A 22,464-nucleotide genomic window follows, 5' to 3' on the forward strand; every position below is an offset into this window, starting at 1 on the left:
TTTCAATATAAGTTGGCACATTTATTTTTAGACCGAATTCAGTCACCCATTCCAAATTTCATCGAAATCGGACATATATAGCGTATGTGGTACAAAATATACGTGAAATCGGCCGAAAAAATATATCGGAGCTATATCCAAATCTGAACCGATTTCGATATAATTTGGCACACTTATTTGTAGACCGAATTCAGTCACCCATGCAAAATTTTAATTTGATTCAAAATTGGACGTATATAGCGTGTTTGGTGCATCAAATACGCCAAATCGGGCGAAAATATATATGAGAGCTATATCCAAATCTGAACTGATTTTTACCAAAAGCAATAGCGTTCTTCCTATTGCTAAAAAAATTGTAGTTCCCAATTTTCAGCTGAATCGGACAAAAAATGCGACCTGTAGGGTGCGAACAAAAATACATGGACAGACGGACGGACAGACGGACGGACATGCATAAATCGACTCAGAAAGTGATTCTATGTATATCCCTCAAAGGAACTATATGTCTATCTCCTATATGTCTATCTCGCTTCCTTGTTCACGTTACATACAAATGCACAAAGACATAATACCCCTTACTACAAGGTGGTGTAGGGTATAAAAATAAAAAAATTTTTGCGAGCGCATCTACGATTTTTGGTATGGAGGGTAAGGAAAAACAAGTAAAAAAGTATCAGTCGGCTTTGCCGACAGAGATATACCCTCAGCCTGTGCAAATTGAAACACTTTTTTTCATAAAAAACTTATGTATTTAGGGGGTTTCAAAATTTTGATCGTATGAACCGACAAAAATGTTGATTAGGATTAAAGTTCAAAAATTTTGCAGAAAAGGTACTTAAAGGAATGGATCGACATAGACAATGGGAGTGTCATAGGGGGTTTTTACACCCTTCGGGCTGTTTTCTCAAGAAGTATGGACTTGCCCCTAAAACAAGTTTTACCATCGTAATTGAGGCAGCGAATGTAAGTTGCTTCAACAAAAATCAAAGGGATTCAATAGCAGGTCTTAAAGTAAACTTATCCAAAATTTTGTGTGGGAGGTACCGGATGGAGTGGATAAATATAGTCCATATTCGAACCTGATCTATATCTGGTAGATATTATGAGAATGCGCAAAGTATGGAAGTGACCGATTTCACTCCCATTAAGAGTTAACGTGCGCACAATTTTTCCGAACAACTTTGAACTTTTGTGGGGTAGGTACCTGAAGGAGTGGACCGATATGGTTTATCTACGAACTTAAACTAAGTTTGGAAACAATATTAAGAAGGCCAAATTTTGGCCGGAATCGGCATATCCGTTCGAGAATTATCTTGCGCTTCCACCCATAAACATGGTGTCATAGGGTTTGTTTTTCAACTTTCAGGCTATTTTCTCAGGAAGTACGGACTTAGGAAACTTGTACCTTCGTGAATTCAGTGAATACACGATGCTGCAACAAAAACCAAGGCGATTCGAGAGCAGGTCCTAAACTGAACTTTTGCGAAATTTTGTGTGGGAGGTACTCGAAGGAGTTTACCGATTGAGTCCATATTGGAACCTCATCTGAGTCTGGTAGAAATTTCATACTGTGCAAAGTATCGACCAAATCGGTTACTCCCTTCAAGAGTAATCGTATGCACAAATTTTCCGAACATTTTCGAACTTTTGTGGGGGAGGTACCGGAAGGAGTGGACCGATATAATCCATCTTTGAACTTGAACTAAGTTTGGACAAAATATTACGAAAGCCAAATTTTGGACCGAATCGGCAGATCCGTTCGAGAGTTATCTTGCGCTCCAACCACTACACACGGTGTCATAGGGTTTTTTGTAACTTTCAGGCTATTTTCTCAGGAAGTATGGACTTGCCCCTAACGAAACTTACAGCGTCGTATAGAGGACAGCGAATACAACTTGCGTAAACAAAAATCAAAGCGATTCGAGACCAGGTCAGACAACGAAGCCCACCCTGTTTTTCGACTCGCTCGCTCAGTTCATACCTTAAAAAAAGAGAAGCGGCGGCGCGCCGCCGACCGAAAATCGGCTCGCTTCCACCTCTGGACCAGGTCCTAAACTGAACTTTTAGGAAATTTTGTTTGGGAGGTACCCGAAGGAGTGGACCGATTGAGTCCATATTTGAACTTCATCTAAGTTTGGTAGAAATTACACGATGTGTAAAGTATGGACCAAATCGGTTATTCCCTTCAAGAGTTATCGTGCGCACAAGTTTTGCGACAATTTTTGAACATTTGTGGGGGAGGTACCTGAAGGAGTGGACCTATATGGCCCATCTTCGAACTTAAATCGAATCTGAACAAAATATTTCGATACCCAAAATTTGAACCGAATCGATTGATCCGTTCGAGAGTTATCGTGCGCACCAGCCAGCCAGACAGACAGACAGACGGACGGACATTGCTAGATCGACTCAAAATTGTCTGAAACGGATATCGTTCAAACATACTTGGGGTCTAAAACCATTATTTCGATGAGGCACATTTTTGGTCGTATCAAAGTGTAAATACCCTCTTTAGCCTAAGGGCTGAGGGTATAATCATGAGTTATATAATCCTATTATGAATTTTGAATATTATCTTATTAACCCAGATATGCCCAGCGTCCTATATATAGGACACACAAAATTCTTGCTAATTTGATATGTTATGTTTATCAAAGTACCGATTATTTTGGTGATATACTCAGTACACATCTGTAGCTCTTGGGATATTATGTGATTCCATTATTTTGAGCTACTATTTTTGAGTTTTGAGGTCTAGTTCATCGAAGTTGCCACCGATCGCTTAGTTTTTACAATGATTTGCGTTATGACCGATTAATTATTGGGTAATTTTGTAACGAAAACATACACGATGTGGAGCCTACCACGAAAAAACGTTAACTAGATGCCGAAAAGGTGTCTTTGGAATATATGTCAAATGTTTTGTGTCCCATAACTCCCAGTTATATGATAAAACCCTGTGTCCAAAAGTGGCCTCAAAAACCACTTTTTTCAAAAAATTTTTAAAAAACATATAAACATACTGTTATTATTTCACACTTGCTTCTAAAATAATATAAAAATACTTTTAAAATGATCACGATCAAGCAATGGGCATATCTGGGTTAAAAAATGCAAGAAACCCTGAAATTCCGACTTAATCGGAAGGAACATAAAAAACTTGTTGGCTTCAACCCATTTTCCATTATCCATTTTTCTACCTTGATGTCAACACAGCTTCCCCGTAAATTATTTTTAATGGTCGACATTATGTGATCCCTCCTTAAACACTTAAGTTTAAAGAATTTAATTCATACTATATGGAATATGTTGACAGTTCGTGAATTCTGAATACTATTTACCTATTTCATAGAATTCTTCAAATATTTGAAGTGGAATCGGGTAAAAATATCCCAGCGAAGGAAAAATAGTACCAGAAATACTGTTTATTGTTTATATCAAAATCCCCTATTAAAGCATTTGTTTTAAAGTAGTAAAATAGAAAAAAAATTTAAGGAAGACATATTTCAAGTGCTTTCCTTTATGGCCTTTATTTAAATCATTCTTGAAATTGTATTATGACTTTTAAATTTGATAGGATGTCTGTTGCACTACCAAGGGAGTCTTACAATAGACTGTCCCTTTCCGTTCAATTTAGATTTTTTTTTGTTATTTGGACATTGACATTGCTAGGAGGCGGCCTGTACACTGTCTCGTATTTTGGTTTGATGTTGTTTATCAAAAGGACTCCGACAGCAGAGCACAACGATAGCGCAATGTGATGCTGCACATATTCTCGTAAACAGAGTAATGTGTCGCATCACATCAGGCAACGATGTTTTCATGAAAGCACCAAACCTAATGCTTGACATATTCAATATAGAGAGGGAAGGACATGTCTGTTTGATGCAATGGACATGGAAAGATGCTTGTGTTATGGATTGGTTGTTATTTTCTATTTTATAGCGGATGTCATGTTAATTTCCCCTGCATTTTGGTAAACTAAATGATGGCCTTTATGGAATGCGATCCAATATAGAAAATAAATGGCAATGTGTAACAATGAAAATGCATTTTAGAATGTGACATTTAAAATGCCAATTTATTTAATAGAGTTGTCATGGTATGGTCGGGGGGAACTGGTGATAACACGAATAGGTTGCAAATGCAAATACTATCAAGACTTTGAACAGATGAAGGACATGTACACAGAAAAAATAATTCATACAGATTACGAATAGTGTTCAAAAAGTGTTGCCAATGTTCAGATTCATCCATATTACGAATGCTGTTCCTGATGCAAAAAATACTGGTTTCGTTGTTCTTGATTGGAGGCGCAGCCACCGTTGTCTTGAAAATTAATTTGCAAGCCGATGCTCTCATAATTTTAGCAAATATAGCGATTATAAAACAATAGGCTACCGAAATTCGTCTACAAATATACATTTTCTGAAAATTTTGGAAAAATAAAAAGAGTGGGACAACGCATAGTTTTCAAGATATAACATTTTTAAAATGTGGGCGTGGTCCGGTATTTTGGCTCCAAATATGTACCTAGGGTACACACAAACCCATTGCCTCCCAAAATTTATGCTGAAATCGATATAATCATAAGTTTGGTTATACATATAGCGTTTAAAAGAAAGGCGTGGGGAAGCTACCCCACCCCCTCCGAAATTCATAAAATGTACATAGCAACGGCAAACATTGAGCTTTTGATGGAAATCGGTTCAGTAGTATTGGAGTTATAACATTTAAAAAAAACAGTCGTGTTCGGGCGGCCCCAAAGAAGTACTATATTGTAGATTACTCCGTAAATTTTTAAACCGATACATGCGTAATTTTTGCAAATTCAATAAAATATGAAGCCTGTGTTCGGGGGCTATCCCTGTACATTCCCTGAAAATTTTAGGAAGATCGGCTCGCGAATAGGAGAACTGTAAAGCGAAAATTGTTTGGAATGGAATATCTTCATTATTACACGAAATTTCGAAGAAAAAAAAACTAACATTTTTATCTTCAAATTTTGAATATTATAGCTCCGACCTTCACGCCATATTATTTCTCACAATGTCTGTATGCTATTGTAATTTGTTTTACATATTTTTAGTAAGCATAAGCGCTATTGTTTCAAAAATATATTTGCAAGTACGTACAATATTTTATTAAATTTAATTCAAATTCAGTTAACGGCAATGACTATAACAGCTTATTATATCAAGCGATTTTTTAGAATTTTTTCTCAATATTGAAATTAAAACGGCCACGTCTTTTGCGAGCAACGGTCAAAGTTAGTTATAAAAACATATTTGGAATGACGATTTTTTTTATCTATGCACCAAAAATCATTGATGTAGCATCCAAACAGTTTTTGATTTTTTTTAATGGAAAACTCGATTTTGAAAATGTTCCCAATATATGAGATAAATAGTGGGAACGAGAAAGATCGAAGTGAGTGTGTAATTAAAGGAAGAAAATGAACTATACAAATGAATGGAATTTTGTACAAGAATGGAACTATATGAACTGAAGGAACTATATAAATGCAAGAGCCGGATATAGTTCAAATAGTTCTTTGGAACTATACAACTCTACCAAACATGTATTTCTGTCGGCAAGTTCATACGCCCAAACAGGGCCGCTAAGACATAATTATTGGGGAAAAGGATTTTGGTTGCGAAGCCGATATTTGATTCTATATTGTCCTTTAAGTCACACAGGCAGCGTGGCCGAGCGGTCTAAGGCGCTGGTTTTAGGCACCAGTCCGAAAGGGCGTGGGTTCAAATCCCACCGCTGTCATACGGTTGTAGTTGTTGGGGTTGTTGTTATTATTTTTGTTATAATTATCAGTGATAATTGGCCTGTTCCCGTACTTTATAAAGTGGTAAAAGTCGTAAAAGTTGTAAAAGTCGTAAACGATTTTCATATAAATTTTGCGTACGGGAACGCAAAATGTGTAAAAGTGGTAAAAATTGTAAAAACTTTTTAGTTCTGGAACAGAGCTAATTATAATAATAAAAATAAAACAGCAATATTAATAAACAACAACCGTATGACAGCGGTGGGATTCGAACCCACGCCCTTTCGGACTGGTGCCTAAAACCAGCGCCTTAGACCACTCGGCCACGCTGCCCGTTGAGCGGTGTTCTGCTAATGATCCCTACATGTGTAGTTAACAGTTAAATATAAGGAGACTTCATACTTCTTTCCCATCGTTTTTGAATAGTGGTGGGTTTTGTCATTATGGTGAGTTACTTCATAACGCCTAACCCAAGATTCTTAACGTGCCCTATTCACTTATTATTAGTAGGATGAGTGTCCAGCTTAATTTTAATACCCTCAGGCTTTAGACTTTAACCTTTAGATAAATGTGACATTTTTGAAGAAGAATGTTGAAACAGTGTATGAAAATGACCTTAGTCCTAACATAAAGCAGGGTATACACGATCAGTTTTGACTGCAGCTACCACAAAACTTTTTGCGGTTGCCTGATGACTAACAAAAATTAGCGGCCACACTGGCAAGCAACCGATTATTTGAGCAAAACTTACCGTCAAAACTGATCGTGTGTACCCCATTTAAGAGAACAACAGTAAATAAAAAAGCAAATATTTATTATCAAAAATAGCTTTATTGTTTTCTAAAGTATTCGCCAGCATAGTTTAAACACAGAAAAAAATACGAATATTTTCGTAATTTCTGCAATTTTTCGTTCATTTATTTATTTTTCATATTATGGAAGTATCCTTGCTTAAAATTCAAACACAAGTTGCTATTTCCCTTACTTCCCACTATCAGTGTGACCAGATCTAAAAAAGTGTTGCAGCTAAATCTGAATTGGAATAATGCTAAAAAAAAAAAATATTAAAATGCCAAAAAATAACGGTGGTCGAAAGCACTGATCTAGCGGCGCGAAATTAATAACTTGCAAACGAATTGAGATACGTCACCGAAATTTTGCACAAACTCGGCTTGTACCCGTGGGTAATAATGGGCCAAATATAAACAATATCGGCTAATGTTTTGGTATAGCCCCCATATAACGGTACCTTCCGATTTTCGGTATTTTGAGGATTTAAGACACAATTTCGTAGCAAATTAGCTGTAATTTGGTACCTAGGGTTCCTAGTGGTCAGAAAATATTTTCACCAAAAATTATGGACATAGGCGCACGTTTTGATATAGGCCCCATGTAACCGTACCTCCCAATTTAAGGTATTTTGAATATCTTGACCACATTTTTAAACCAACATGGCTGTAATTTTGCATTCCGTGTTCTCACTGCGTATAAAATCTTCTTACAAAACATTTTCAATACGGATTTATGTTTCGATGTAGCCACTTTTATGGTACCCCCGATTCGTTGAATTTTTACTTTTTATCCCATATTTAATAACATATTTAGCTATAATATGGTATTATAGTGTCTCCGGGAGGTAGAACTCCTCCTTGCAATCATTTCTCAAGATAGGTCCATATTTTGATTTAGCTCCCATGCAAATGCACAGCTAAATTTTTATGAATTTCATGCAAAATCCCTTATTTTAAAAGTGCAGTCATCAAAAGATTTGCAGATATTTGCAGCCCTAATGTGGTTATTCCGTATCCAGAAAGTCCAATTTCATTCCCCAAAAAATAATCGAACCTAAGTTCGGCCAAGTTTACAAGATGCCCTCTATAGAATAAGCGCGTACAACCCATAAAACACTAAAAAATTGATTTTTTTTGAAAATTTTTTGCTAGACAACTAAGTACCTCCAGACCCCAAACTAATTTTTATAATTTAAATCACACCCTCTGCTATTAATTAAAAATAAATCCTGTCCAGTTTCATTACGAATTTATTTAACATTTAAACAAATATGAAGTTAATTTTTTTGCAACAATTTTTTTAAATCTGATGCAACAAAAACTCTTGTATTTGATTGTGAATAACTGAGTGAATATTTACAACAACAAAAATGAAAAAACAAAATCTTTGTCTGCAAAGTGTCTGTAATCGATACAATGGAAAATATTTCGCAATTTTATAGTTCGATTTTTTGACTTTCGCGCCGCTAGATCAGTGGTTTCGACCAGTGTGCGTCGTTTTTTTAATCAAATGTACACTCCGCCATTTATGGAAGGTATATTAACTTTGTTGTTCCGTTCGCATCGCATTAAAAAATCATTTACGACCCTATTAAGAATATATATTTTTGATCAGGGTAAAATTCTTAGTTGATTTATGCATGTCCGTCTGTAGTAATCACCAAAATTGAGATAGAACACTGAATTTTGGAAAGATGCAAAGATTTTCAGGCCGATTTGGCATTTAAGGTTCCAAAAAACTTATCCACTAAAAATTGTGGACATAGGGTCCACGTTTTTGGAATAGACCCCATATAACGTTTCCATCCGATGTCTGCAATTATGGCGTTTTAGCTACATTTTCAGACCGAATTATCTATAATTTAGTATTTAGGGTTCGTAGTGGTAAAAAACGTATTGACCAAAAATTGCGGATATAGGTTAATTTTTTTCGAAAAGCCTCATATAACGGTACCACCCGATTTTGCGTATTATTATGCTTTTAGCTATATTTTCAGACAAGACCGAATCAGCTGTAATTTAGCATTTAAGGTTTTCAACAAACTTCTCCATTAAAAGACTGTGGCCATAAGTACACGTATTGGCACAGCCGGGCTGTAATTAGCATTTAGGCTTCGTAGTGATCGAAAACGTGACCGCCCAAAAGTTGTGGACAAGGGTCAAGGTTTTGGAATAGTTCTTATAAAACAGTACCCGCGGATTTAAGGTACTTGGGTGTCATTTGGGTTCAAAGTGGTTAAAAAACTTCACCATAAATCGTGGACACATGCCCACGTTTCGGTGGCCCCATATAACGGCACAACTGATTTCAGTTTTTTTTTTTTCATTTTTATATAAATTTTTGGGCAAAATTGGAAGTGATTTGATATTTATAATTTCCAGTGGTCAAGAAACTTCTCCATCTAAAGTAATGACAGTTTGCTTGTTTATTTTCCTCACTACCACAGTCTGTTTCACCTTTTTGGCATAGTATCAACAAACCACATTATTTTCCTTTTCCAATCACCACCAAACCACACACCTTCAGTGCAAAATTCGCATATACATTTTTTTTAATTTTTCTAATATAAAGAAGAGGTGGTCACAATTACTATAAAATAACATTTAAGGGAAAATTAAAACATCGTTGCCAGGATTTTTTAATGGGCGTGAAGATAAAATCGATTTTAACTAGCGGAGACAAAAACCACATTGGTGGTGGTATAACAGTATAACAGTTGTAAAAACGATTTTGAAAAACGATTTTCATGGATATATGTATGTTTTAGAAGATTACTTTGAATACAAAAAAAAAAAAAAAATAACCACATGCATAGCACTAAGTATTTTATTGTGGATATTTTGAGAAAATTTGAAATTTTTGGAGAAGATTAAACAAAATGGACCGATGATTAAATGCCTTCATGTATGGGATGGACCTATTGAGGGGCCCTCTAGGAAAAATTTATGAACCCTGCGGATATATGGTGGGCACCGTTAAATAGGGTATTGAGAGCACTTTCAGACTATATATATTTCAATACATGATGATTGTAGACATTTTGAAATATTGACCGTTTATGAAAACACTCTATATTTGGGGGTGGACCTATTGAGGGGCCCTCTAGGAAAAATTTATGAACCCTGCGGATATATGGAGGGCACCGTTAAATAGGGTATTGAGAGCACTTTCAGACTATATATATTTCAATACATGATGATTGTAGAAATTTTGAAATATTGACCGTTTATGAAAACACTCTATATTTGGGGGTGGACCTATTGAGGGGCCCTCTAGGAAAAATTTATGAACCCTGCGGATATATGGTGGGCACCGTTAAATAGGGTATTGAGAGCACTTTCAGACTATATATATTTCAATACATGATGATTGTAGACATTTTGAAATATTGACCGTTTATGAAAACACTCTATATTTGGGGGTGGACCTATTGAGGGGCCCTCTAGGAAAAATTTATGAACCCTGCGGATATATGGAGGGCACCGTTAAATAGGGTATTGAGAGCACTTTCAGACTATATATATTTCAATACATGATGATTGTAGAAATTTTGAAATATTGACCGTTTATGAAAACACTCTATATTTGGGGGTGGACCTATTGAGGGGCCCTCTAGGAAAAATTTATGAACCCTGCGGATATATGGAGGGCACCGTTAAATAGGGTATTGAGAGCACTTTCAGACTATATATATTTCAATACATGATGATTGTAGAAATTTTGAAATATTGACCGTTTATGAAAACACTCTATATTTGGGGGTGGACCTATTGAGGGGCCCTCTAGGAAAAATTTATGAACCCTGCGGATATATGGAGGGCACCGTTAAATAGGGTATTGAGAGCACTTTCAGACTATATATATTTCAATACATGATGATTGTAGAAATTTTGAAATATTGACCGTTTATGAAAACACTCTATATTTGGGGGTGGACCTATTGAGGGGCCCTCTAGGAAAAATTTATGAACCCTGCGGATATATGGAGGGCACCGTTAAATAGGGTATTGAGAGCACTTTCAGACTATATATATTTCAATACATGATGATTGTAGAAATTTTGAAATATTGACCGTTTATGAAAACACTCTATATTTGGGGGTGGACCTATTGAGGGGCCCTCTAGGAAAAATTTATGAACCCTGCGGATATATGGAGGGCACCGTTAAATAGGGTATTGAGAGCACTTTCAGACTATATATATTTCAATACATGATGATTGTAGAAATTTTGAAATATTGACCGTTTATGAAAACACTCTATATTTGGGGGTGGACCTATTGAGGGGCCCTCTAGGAAAAATTTATGAACCCTGCGGATATATGGAGGGCACCGTTAAATAGGGTATTGAGAGCACTTTCAGACTATATATATTTCAATACATGATGATTGTAGAAATTTTGAAATATTGACCGTTTATGAAAACACTCTATATTTGGGGGTGGACCTATTGAGGGGCCCTCTAGGAAAAATTTATGAACCCTGCGGATATATGGAGGGCACCGTTAAATAGGGTATTGAGAGCACTTTCAGACTATATATATTTCAATACATGATGATTGTAGAAATTTTGAAATATTGACCGTTTATGAAAACACTCTATATTTGGGGGTGGACCTATTGAGGGGCCCTCTAGGAAAAATTTATGAACCCTGCGGATATATGGAGGGCACCGTTAAATAGGGTATTGAGAGCACTTTCAGACTATATATATTTCCTAGAGGGCCCCTCAATAGGTCCACCCCCAAATATAGAGTGTTTTCATAAACGGTCAATATTTCAAAATTTCTACAATCATCATGTATTGAAATATATATAGTCTGAAAGTGCTCTCAATACCCTATTTAACGGTGCCCTCCATATATCCGCAGGGTTCATAAATTTTTCCTAGAGGGCCCCTCAATAGGTCCACCCCCAAATATAGAGTGTTTTCATAAACGGCCAATATTTCAAAATTTCTACAATCATCATGTATTGAAATATATATAGTCTGAAAGTGCTCTCAATATCCTATTTAACGGTGCCCTCCATATATCCGCAGGGTTCATAAATTTTTCCTAGAGGGCCCCTCAATAGGTCCACCCCCAAATATAGAGTGTTTTCATAAACGGTCAATATTTCAAAATTTCTACAATCATCATGTATTGAAATATGTATAGTCTGAAAGTGCTCTCAATACCCTATTTAACGATGCCCTCCATATATCCGCAGGGTTCATAAATTTTTCCTAGAGGGCCCCTCAATAGGTCCACCCCCAAATATAGAGTGTTTTTATAAACGGCCAATATTTCAAAATTTCTACAATCATCATGTATTGAAATAAATATAGTCTGAAAGTGCTCTCAATACCCTATTTAACGGTGCCCTCCATATATCCGCAGGGTTCATAAATTTTTCCTAGAGGGCCCCTCAATAGGTCCACCCCCAAATATAGAGTGTTTTTATAAACGGCCAATATTTCAAAATTTCTACAATCATCATGTATTGAAATAAATATAGTCTGAAAGTGCTCTCAATACCCTATTTAACGATGCCCTCCATATATCCGCAGGGTTCATAAATTTTTCCTAGAGGGCCCCTCAATAGGTCCACCCCCAAATATAGAGTGTTTTTATAAACGGCCAATATTTCAAAATTTCTACAATCATCATGTATTGAAATAAATATAGTCTGAAAGTGCTCTCAATACCCTATTTAACGGTGCCCTCCATATATCCGCAGGGTTCATAAATGTTTCCTAGAGGGCCCCTCAATAGGTCCACCCCCAAATATAGAGTGTTTTCATAAACGGTCAATATTTCAAAATTTCTACAATCATCATGTATTGAAATATATATAGTCTGAAAGTGCTCTCAATACCCTATTTAACGGTGCCCTCCATATATCCGCAGGGTTCATAAATTTTTCCTAGAGGGCCCCTCAATAGGTCCACCCCCAAATATAGAGTGTTTTCATAAACGGCCAATATTTCAAAATTTCTACAATCATCATGTATTGAAATAAATATAGTCTGAAAGTGCTCTCAATACCCTATTTAACGGTGCCCTCCATATATCCGCAGGGTTCATAAATTTTTCCTAGAGGGCCCCTCAATAGGTCCACCCCCAAATATAGAGTGTTTTCATAAACGGTCAATATTTCAAAATTTCTACAATCATCATGTATTGAAATATGTATAGTCTGAAAGTGCTCTCAATACCCTATTTAACGGTGCCCTCCATATATCCGAAGGGTTCATAAATTTTTCCTAGAGGGGCCCCTCAATAGGTCCACCCCCAAATATAGAGTGTTTTCATAAACGGTCAATATTTCAAAATTTCTACAATCATCATGTATTGAAATAAATATAGTCTGAAAGTGCTCTCAATACCCTATTTAACGGTGCCCTCCATATATCCGCAGGGTTCATAAATGTTTCCTAGAGGGCCCCTCAATAGGTCCACCCCCAAATATAGAGTGTTTTCATAAACGGTCAATATTTCAAAATTTCTACAATCATCATGTATTGAAATATATATAGTCTGAAAGTGCTCTCAATACCCTATTTAACGGTGCCCTCCATATATCCGCAGGGTTCATAAATTTTTCCTAGAGGGCCCCTCAATAGGTCCACCCACAAATATAGAGTGTTTTCATAAACGGTCAATATTTCAAAATTTCTACAATCATCATGTATTGAAATATGTATAGTCTGAAAGTGCTCTCAATACCCTATTTAACGGTGCCCTCCATATATCCGCAGGGTTCATAAATTTTTCCTAGAGGGCCCCTCAATAGGTCCATCCCATACATGAGGGCATTTCATCATCGGTCCATTTTGTTTAATCTTCTCGTGTAATAATATTTTTTTTTCAAAAATTTCCAATTTTCTCAAAATTTCCACAATAAAATACGTAGTGCTTGCTATGCATGTGCTTTTTTTTTGAATTCTGACTAATCTTCTAAAACATACGTATATCCATGAAAATCGTTTTTCAAAATCGTTTTTACAACTGTTATACGAATCTATTATACAACTGTTATACTGTTATACCACCACCATTGTGGTTTTTGTCTCCGCTAGTTAAAATCGTTTTTATCTTCACACCCATGATTTTTTACTTGTTTAATATTTTTAAGACACAGACTGCATCTAAACAATTGTAAAAAATAATTAAAGCTTTGTTCCTTTACGTTAAAGTTTCTTCAAGTTTTACCATTATTAACTCGGAAAGAGCAAAAACCTTTGTTCTATGTCCTGATTTTTTCCTCAATCTGGGCAATGCCGTTAAAGACTAGTCTAATATGGGGTAAGCCTGGCTGATACAGGACTTTCCATATATCATTAAATTGTTTGTACATACTTTAGAATGTAGACATTACCCTTAATAACACAGTGCAACAAAATGGAGCTCAAAGTCTGGGGGGTGGAAAATTCCTATTGGAGATGAAAGCACTTTGTGAGTATATACAGAACCCCGAAGGACAGATTCGCCGTGAGTCGAACTTTCGCGATATGGCGTGATGAATATTTTGCTGGAGACCCTAAAAGCCATCTGGAATCAGCGTTATATCTTTGTTCGCTGTTGTTTAAGCTTATATTTAAGATGACATGTCTTCAGTCAAATCAAATGAGGATTTTTTTCGTAGAACATTTCGACCATCTAACTCGCTTCCTTCAATGTCCTTTTCGTCCTTTATTTTAAGAACCGTAATAAAAGTGGCACAATATGACATTTTTCAGCTTCGGAATATTCTACAAAAATGTCGCTCGGAAGATTTTAGGTACGGTTTTCAAAGACATAAAATCGGTAAAATCTTGTTTAAGCTGTCGTTTTTCACTTTTACCCGAATCTTGCTCAGACAGCCCTATATATATTTATTTCAATATATCGACGCCTCCAAACAATAGTATGCTAAGTCGACTTAGCATGTTTTCAAGTTCTTTACATTTTTATATTTAACGTCCTTTAACTTAAATTCTGTCAAATTTTGGTAATGGTCGGACAATCCGAACAGAAGTTATAAACAACTATTTACTTAACATAGTACTGAAGGTCAAAGAAATTTCCAAACTTTTAGAGCTTGTCCTGCAAAACTCGCTTTTCAGAATTAGCAAACTATTATTTGGAGGTGTCGAACGTCCTTTAACTTAAATTCTGTCTAATTTTGGTAATGATCGGTCAATCCGAACAGAAGTTATAAACAAATATTGACTTAGCATAGCTCTGAAGTTCAAAAAAATGTCCAAACTTTGAGAGCTTCTCCTGCAAAACTCACTTTTTAGACTTAGCATACTATTATTTGGAGGTGTCGATATTATTGTTAACCTAATGATGACCTAGAATTCTCGCAGTCATTAAAACAGTTGTATCTCGTTTTGCTAAGCACGTCAATTTCATTATTTTTTGGAATAAAGATCCGGGTATCCGAATTATGGAACCGATTATTCTGATATTAAAACCGAATTTTTATCCATTAATCGTGAACCGATTAATGATATACATGTATGTATATCATTAGAAAGCTATTAAGATTGTCAATCATATATGATTAATATGCATTAGACATTTTAAGCGGCTTTGGTGCTGTAACCAAAAAACCGTATTTTTGAACCGTATCTTAACGTTTGTGAGGATACATTTCTGTGCGTGGAAAAAATTATGATGATGACCTGGGGGGTGGAAAATTCTTTTTGGAGGTGAAAGCCCTTGGTGGGGACCTACAGAACCCTGAAGGGCAGATCCGCCGTGAGTCGAACCTTTGAGTTATGGCGGGTTGAATTCTGGGATGGTGACCCATTATTGCAAGTGTAAAAAGATACGTAACTGAATTTTAAGTGGTTTTTAGGTTTCTACTGGGACAATATTCGGCTAGGGCATATCACGAAAATAATATTACGCCGACATAGCGTAATATTATTTTCGTGATATGCCCTAGCCGAATCGGATGAATTTTTTTTGTTTCATATTTTAACCCCGAAATTGCATCTTTCCTTTTCTTTAAAGTATATTTTTATACCTTTTTTTCAACAACAAGGACATAAACAACAAGGCAGGATAAGAGTAAGACACTAAATGTTCTACAGAAATCGTCTTAAATCGATTTGACTTAGCACATACTGTCCCAGTAGAACCCTAAACCCACTTTAAATTCAGTTACATAACTTTTCACACTTGCAATAATGGGTCACCATCCCAGAATTCAACCCGCCATAACTCAAAGGTTCGACTCACGGCGGATCTGCCCTTCAGGGTTCTGTTTGTCCTCACCAAGGGCTTTCACCTCCAAAAAAAATTTTTCCACTCCCCAGGTCATGATCATAATTTTTTTCACGCACAGAAATGTATCCTCACAAACGATAAGAAACGGTTCAAAAATACGGTTTTTTGGTTCCAGCACCAAGGCCGCTTAAAATGTCTAATGCATATTAATCATATCTGATTGACAATCTTAATAACTTTCTAATGATATACATATACGGTTAATCGGTTCATAAAAAACGGATAAAAATTCGGTTTTAATATCAGAATAACCGGTTCCATAATTCGGATATCCGGATCTTTATTCCAAAAAATAATTAAATTAACGTACTCCAAAACGAGATCAAACTGTTTTAATGACTCCGAGAATTCTAGGTCATCAATAGGTTAACAATAATATATTGAAATAAATAGGTATAGGGCTGTCTGAGCAAGATTCGGGTAAAAGTCAAAAACGACCGCTTAAACAAGATTTTATCGATTTTATGTCTTTGGGAACCGTACCTAAAATCTTCCGAGCGACATTTTTGTAGAATATTCCGAAGCTGAAAAATGTCATCTTGTGCCACTTTTATTACGGTTCTTGAAATAAAGGACGAAAAGGACATTGAAGGAAGCGAGTTAGATGGTCGAAATGTTCTACGAAAAAATCCTCATTTGATTTGACTGAAGACATGTCATCTTAAATATAACCTTACACAACAGCGAACAAAGATATAACGCTGATTCCAGATGGCTTTTAGGGTCTCCAGCAAAATATTCATCACGCCATATCGCGAAAGTTCGACTCACGGCGAATCTATCCTTCGGGGTTCTGTGTATACTCACTAAGGGCTTTCATCTCCAATAGTAATTTTCCACCCCCAAAATTTCGGTTCACAGTGTAATTTTTCATAGTATTTTTTTAGAAAATAGCTTCGAAAACTAGAAATTATTTGGGTCATCAAATGACCCCAACGTAATAGTAGGGTTAATCCCATTTTTGTTGTTTTCATATTTAAAAGGAGTAAAGCAGGGAAGACCTGTTTCGATCCTCGCCACAGGATCTCGTCTGTTCCCTTGTTTCTTGTTTGTGGATATTCTGACGATTGATGTTTGGGTATAAAAAGTAGTTTGTTGAAGAAGTTGGAAAATAACTTCGGTGGAGAATATCCGCAATCAAACAACAAGGGAACTGATGAAATCCTGTGGCGAGGATCGAAACTAGTCTTCCCTAAATCACCCCTTGGCGAACAATGCCAAACTGTTTCCACTAATAAATTAGTTGTTTTAAAATATTAACAATTAGATTAAGCCAGACTATTTTGAAAAAAAACAATAACAAAAATATGTTAAAAACGTATTTTATTTTAACTTCGTTTGTCTCAGAACCATTCTTTTTTTTATGCCCTCCACCATAGTATGGAGGGTATATTAAGTTTGTCATTCCGTTTGTAACACATCGAACTAATCATTTGCGACCCTATAAAGTATATATATTCTTGATCAGGATAAAATTCTAAGACGATCTAGCCATGTCCGTCTGTCCGTCTGTTGTAATCACTCTAGCGTCCGCAATAATTGAGATAGAGTGCTGAAATTTTGCACCCGAGGGTCTTTTTTCCATAGGCAGGTCAAGTTCGCAGATGGGCTATATCGGTCCACTCTTTGGTATAGCCCCCATATAACGGAACCTCCGGATTTGAGGTATTTTGGCGTTCTTCGCCACATTTGCAGACCGAATTAGCTATAATTTGGCACTTAGGGTTCCTAGTGATCAACAAACTTATATCCCAAAGGATATGGGCATAGGTCCATGTTTTGGTATAGTCCCCATATAACGGTGCCTCCCGATTTTCGGTATTTTGAGAATTTTAGCCACAATTTGTAACCCAACTATCTGCAATTTGACATTTGAGGTTCTCAGTGGTCATGAAACATCTCCACCACACATCGTCAACATAGGACCATGTTTTGGTATGGCCCCCTAATAACCGTACCTCCCGATTTTCGGTATTTTGGGCATTTTAGTTACAATTTTTAATTGAACTAGCTGTAATTTGACATTTGAGGTTCTCAGTGGTCGTGAAACATCTCTACGAAACATCGTCAACATAGGCCCATGTTTTGGTATAGCCCCCATATAACGGTACCTCCCGATTTTCGGTATTTTGAGAATTTTAGCTACAATTTTTAACCGAACTAGCTGTAATTTGCCATTTGAGGTTCTCAGTGGTCATGAAATATCTCCACCAAACATCGTCAACATAGGTCCATGTTTTGGTATAGCCCCCATATAACGGTACCTCCCGGTTTTCGGTATTTTGAGAATTTTAGCTACAATTTTTAACCGAACTAGATGTAATTTGCCATTTGAGGTTCTCAGTGGTCATGAAACATCTCCACTAAACACTAGCTGTAATTTGACATTTGAAGTTCTCAGTGGTCATAAAATATCTCCAAAGACACATCGTCAACATAGGCCCATGTTTTGGTATAGCCCCCATATAACGGTGTCTCCCGATTTTCGGTATTTTGAGATTTTTAGCTACAATTTTTAACCGAACTAGCTGTAATTTGACGTTTGAAGTTCTCAGTGGTCATGAAACATCTCCACCAAACATCGTCAACATAGGTCCATGTTTTGGTATAGCCCCCATATAACGGTACCTCCCGATTTTCGGTATTTTGAGAATTTTAGCTACAGTTTTTAACCGAAATAGCTGTAATTTGACATTTGAAGTTCTCAGTGGTCATGAAACATCTCCACCAAACATCGTCAACATAGGTCCATGTTTTGGTATAGCCCCCATATAACGGTATCTCCCGATTTTCGGTATTTTGAGAATTTTAGCTGCAATTTTTAACCGAACTAGCTGTAATGATCGGTATTTTGAGAATTTTAGCTACAATTTTGTCTATTCAAAAATAATCGTCAATATAGGTCCATGCGTTGGTATATCCCCCCATATAACTGTACCTCCGGATTTTCGGGAATTTTCAGTGGTCACGAAATTTCTTCATTAAAATTCGTCAACATGGGTCCATTTTTGAGGGTCTACATTGTTTTTATGAAACTACCCTCAATTTGACTCTTGAAGTTCCCTGCAAGCTATAAAACTTTTCCGCCAAAAAATTTAAAGATAGGTTTACTCTTTGATATAGTCCCGTAGGTGGTACCTTTCACCTAGCTGAACACATTTTTTTAAATTAGATTAGTTAACGCTGTGCAACAAAATGGAGGTGAAGTCTAGGGCACGGAAAATTCCTCTTGGGGAAGAAAGGCCTTGGTGAGTATATTATGAACCCCGAAGGACAGATCCGCCGTGAGTCGAACTTTCGCGTTATGGCGTGATGAAATTTTTGTTAGAGACCCTGTGGGCCATCAGGAATTATCGTTATATCTTTGTTCACTGTTGCTTAAGGGCTCTACAAAAACAACAAACAAAGATATGCTAATTCATGATGGCTTACAGGGTCTCTTGCAAAAACTTCATCACGCCATAACAGGGAAATTCAACTCACGGCGCATCTGTCTTTGGGGTTTTTTATATACACACACCAATGGCTTTCATCTCCAAAAGGAATTATCTCTGCCTCAACATTTGTGTTCACAGTGTAATTTAAGCAATAGTTGGAGGCAGTAGGCTTCTATCCATTGTCGAAAAGTTGTTCCACCTAAAATTGTGAAAGGACCTTTATTATTCCATTTTAATTAAGTCTATTTTATGGTGGAGGGTATAAAAAGTTCGGCCCGGCGGAACTTAACGACTTTTTACTTGTTTTTTTTGCCTCAATTATCAGTTAACGCACGGCATGTTGTCTTGTACAATGGGCGTTTTTGGACAACCTTCGTCTTTGAACGATCGACGATAGAATTCATTAAAACAGTTTTTACAGTGCTATAGGATGGTGCTTTAATGCCATACAAATATTTAAGCATAGTACACACTGACCAACAAAACTGACAGTCATCGATGTCTATTTCGTTGATATCAAAGTCTATCTAAATAATTACTTTCATAATCTCTAAATAATACCTTATATATTGTATTTCAGACGTTTTTAGCTAAACATACGTTTTCATTTACTTGAAAATTGTCCTAAAAGTACGTTGACTGTCAGTTTGATGTTGTGTACCCCGCTTTAAGTTCATCGATGCACTATAGTCCTGATAATCCACTGCGAAGCTTGTGAAAAATGAACGCACAAAAATGTTCACAGGTAAATTCAATTTTTTGTGGAAAATTGATTTTTTCAAACCACTGTAAACAACGCAACACATGGTCGTACGTCAAACCATACTGGGAACGTTTATGCTAAAAACATCTATCGTAGTCTAGGCCAGAAACTTAACTAGTTGCCCACTTAAATGATACGTTAACTCCTTTGATTGATTGATGTTCATTATCGTGGATATGTAGGAAATAATTTTTATTTTAAAACACTGTACATAACCCATTGTAACGACTTAGGATAAATACTGCACTTGTGTACACCTAACTGAATGTGTTCTACAAGTGCGTGCCAAAATTGGATTGAATTATATTCCCTTTTTTCTCAGAAAAATTGTAACCTTTCTAGAACAATGATGGACAACAATAGGAGTTTATAAGGTAACGAATAAACATAGAGATTATGCAAGGGGCATATGAGAGAAGATAACAACAAATACAACGATTACTTTCATGATACATAACGCCTCAAACTGATGGCAGCATGCATTTGTTACACACACACATTTCACTTGCACGTACTTATATCTATCAGTCTGGCCTCATGCCATCGCCATCTTCATATTATTTCAGGCAATGAAGATTTTATCCTTAAAACTTAAGCTGAAATAACATTGGCAACAATTCCAACCTTTGCAATAATATGGAAATTCATATGGAATTCCTTTTTCCCTTTCCATATCCCATTTTACTTTATGGAATTTTTATTCAATGAGAGTTCGAACGTAGAATATTCATTGCATTCAAAAGATATGCATCGATTACGAGTCAAAAGGAAATATGCAACTCTATCCATATTGATTTAAGGCTCAACTTCAAGTGTTTCTACGATGTGAATAATATGCATATATTTTCGAATGTGTGTATGTGTGTGTGTGTGCGGTATTGTATGCTTTTAATTAGTACATGCAAGGAAACATCGTAGCCGTATGTCTAACCCAAGGGCAACATTTTTAATAATAAATTCACACAGGCATACCCATTTATCTTGTTGTATGCCTGGCATTGCAAATTCCATCGCCAATTGAGATTTCCTAATAATGTTTGTCGCCTTTGTTTGATTTGCTTAAGACCTCCCTAATTATTCGATTAATATTTAATTGAAGTCTAATGAAAATTCTTTGCAAAATATCAATTGTGAAATAGTTTACGAAATTTTGCTATTCATTTAATTTGTCTGTTGGATTTTATATAATTTAAGTTTATTTGTAGTTAAATGTTTTAATTTAATTTATTGAGTACGGCTAATGTTTTTGTAAAATGGATTTTAAATGAAATTAAAACCAGTAAGGAAAGGATCATTGTTGGGAGGGGGCGACTATATGATACCCTACACCACTGTGAATATGTAAAATATATATAGGAGATATATATCAATTTGAAATGATTTCTATATAATATGGTAAACTTATTACTAGACAAATTTCGTGACACATTCCAAATGTCATCAAAATTGGACAGATATAGGGTGTTTGGTGCAGAGCTATATCCACACTTATTTCTAGACCGAGTTCAGTCACATAATCAAAATTTTATCAAAATCGGACGTATATAGCGTGTTTGGTGCAGCAAATACGTCAAATCGGCCGAATATATTTATGGAGCTATATCCAAATCTGAACCGTTTTCGATGTAATTTGGCAGATTTATTTTAAGACCGAATTCGGTCCCACGTTCCATATTTCATCGCAATCAAACATATATAGGGTGTTTGGTGCAGCAAATACGTCAAATCGACCAAATCTGAACCGATTTCGATATAATTTGGCACACTTATTAGTTAGAGTTCAGTTGCACATTCCAAATTTCATCAAAATCGGACGTATATAGCGTGTTTGGTGCCGCAAATACGTCAAATCGGACGAAAATATATATGTGAGCTATATCAAAATCTGAACCGATTTCGATAAAATTTGGCATACTTATTTCTAGATCGAATTCAGTCACACATTCCAAATTTCATAAAAATCGGACCTATATAGCGTGTTTGGTGCAGCAAATACGTCAAATCGGACGAAAATATATATAGGAGCTATATCCAAATCTGAACCGATTTCGATATAATTTGGCGTACTTATTTCTAGACAGAGTTCAGTCACACATTCTAAAGTTAATCAAAATCGGGCGTATATAGCGTGTTTAGTGCCGCAAATACGTCAAATCGGCCGAAAATATATATGGGAGCTATATCCATATCTGAACCGATTTCGATGTAATTTGGCACATTTAGTTTTAGACCGAGTTCAGTCACACATTCCAAAGTTTATCAAAATCGGACGTATATAGCGTGTTTGGTGCCGCAAATACGTTAAATCGGCCGAAAATATATATGGGAGCTATATACAAATCTGAACCGATTTAGATATAATTTAGCATACTTATTTCTAGATCGAATTCAGTCACACATTCCAAATTTCATTAAAATCGGACCTATACA

General features: G+C 36.1%; 2 non-coding genes across 2 annotated transcripts; one reads left to right on the forward strand and one right to left on the reverse strand.

The window, feature by feature from the left end:
* Positions 1-5,698: 5,698 nt before the first annotated feature.
* On the forward strand, positions 5,699-5,778 carry TRNAL-UAG (transfer RNA leucine (anticodon UAG)). Its single transcript has one exon. It is a non-coding gene; the product is annotated as a tRNA-Leu (tRNA).
* Positions 5,779-6,032: 254 nt separating this feature from the next.
* TRNAL-UAG (transfer RNA leucine (anticodon UAG)) lies at positions 6,033-6,112 on the reverse strand. Its single transcript has one exon. It is a non-coding gene; the product is annotated as a tRNA-Leu (tRNA).
* Positions 6,113-22,464: the final 16,352 nt, after the last annotated feature.

The sequence above is a fragment of the Musca autumnalis genome, unplaced genomic scaffold (genome assembly GCF_047663935.1).
Source record: "Musca autumnalis isolate F117 unplaced genomic scaffold, ASM4766393v1 scaffold_1, whole genome shotgun sequence".
NCBI classification, from domain to species: Eukaryota; Metazoa; Arthropoda; class Insecta; order Diptera; family Muscidae; genus Musca; species Musca autumnalis.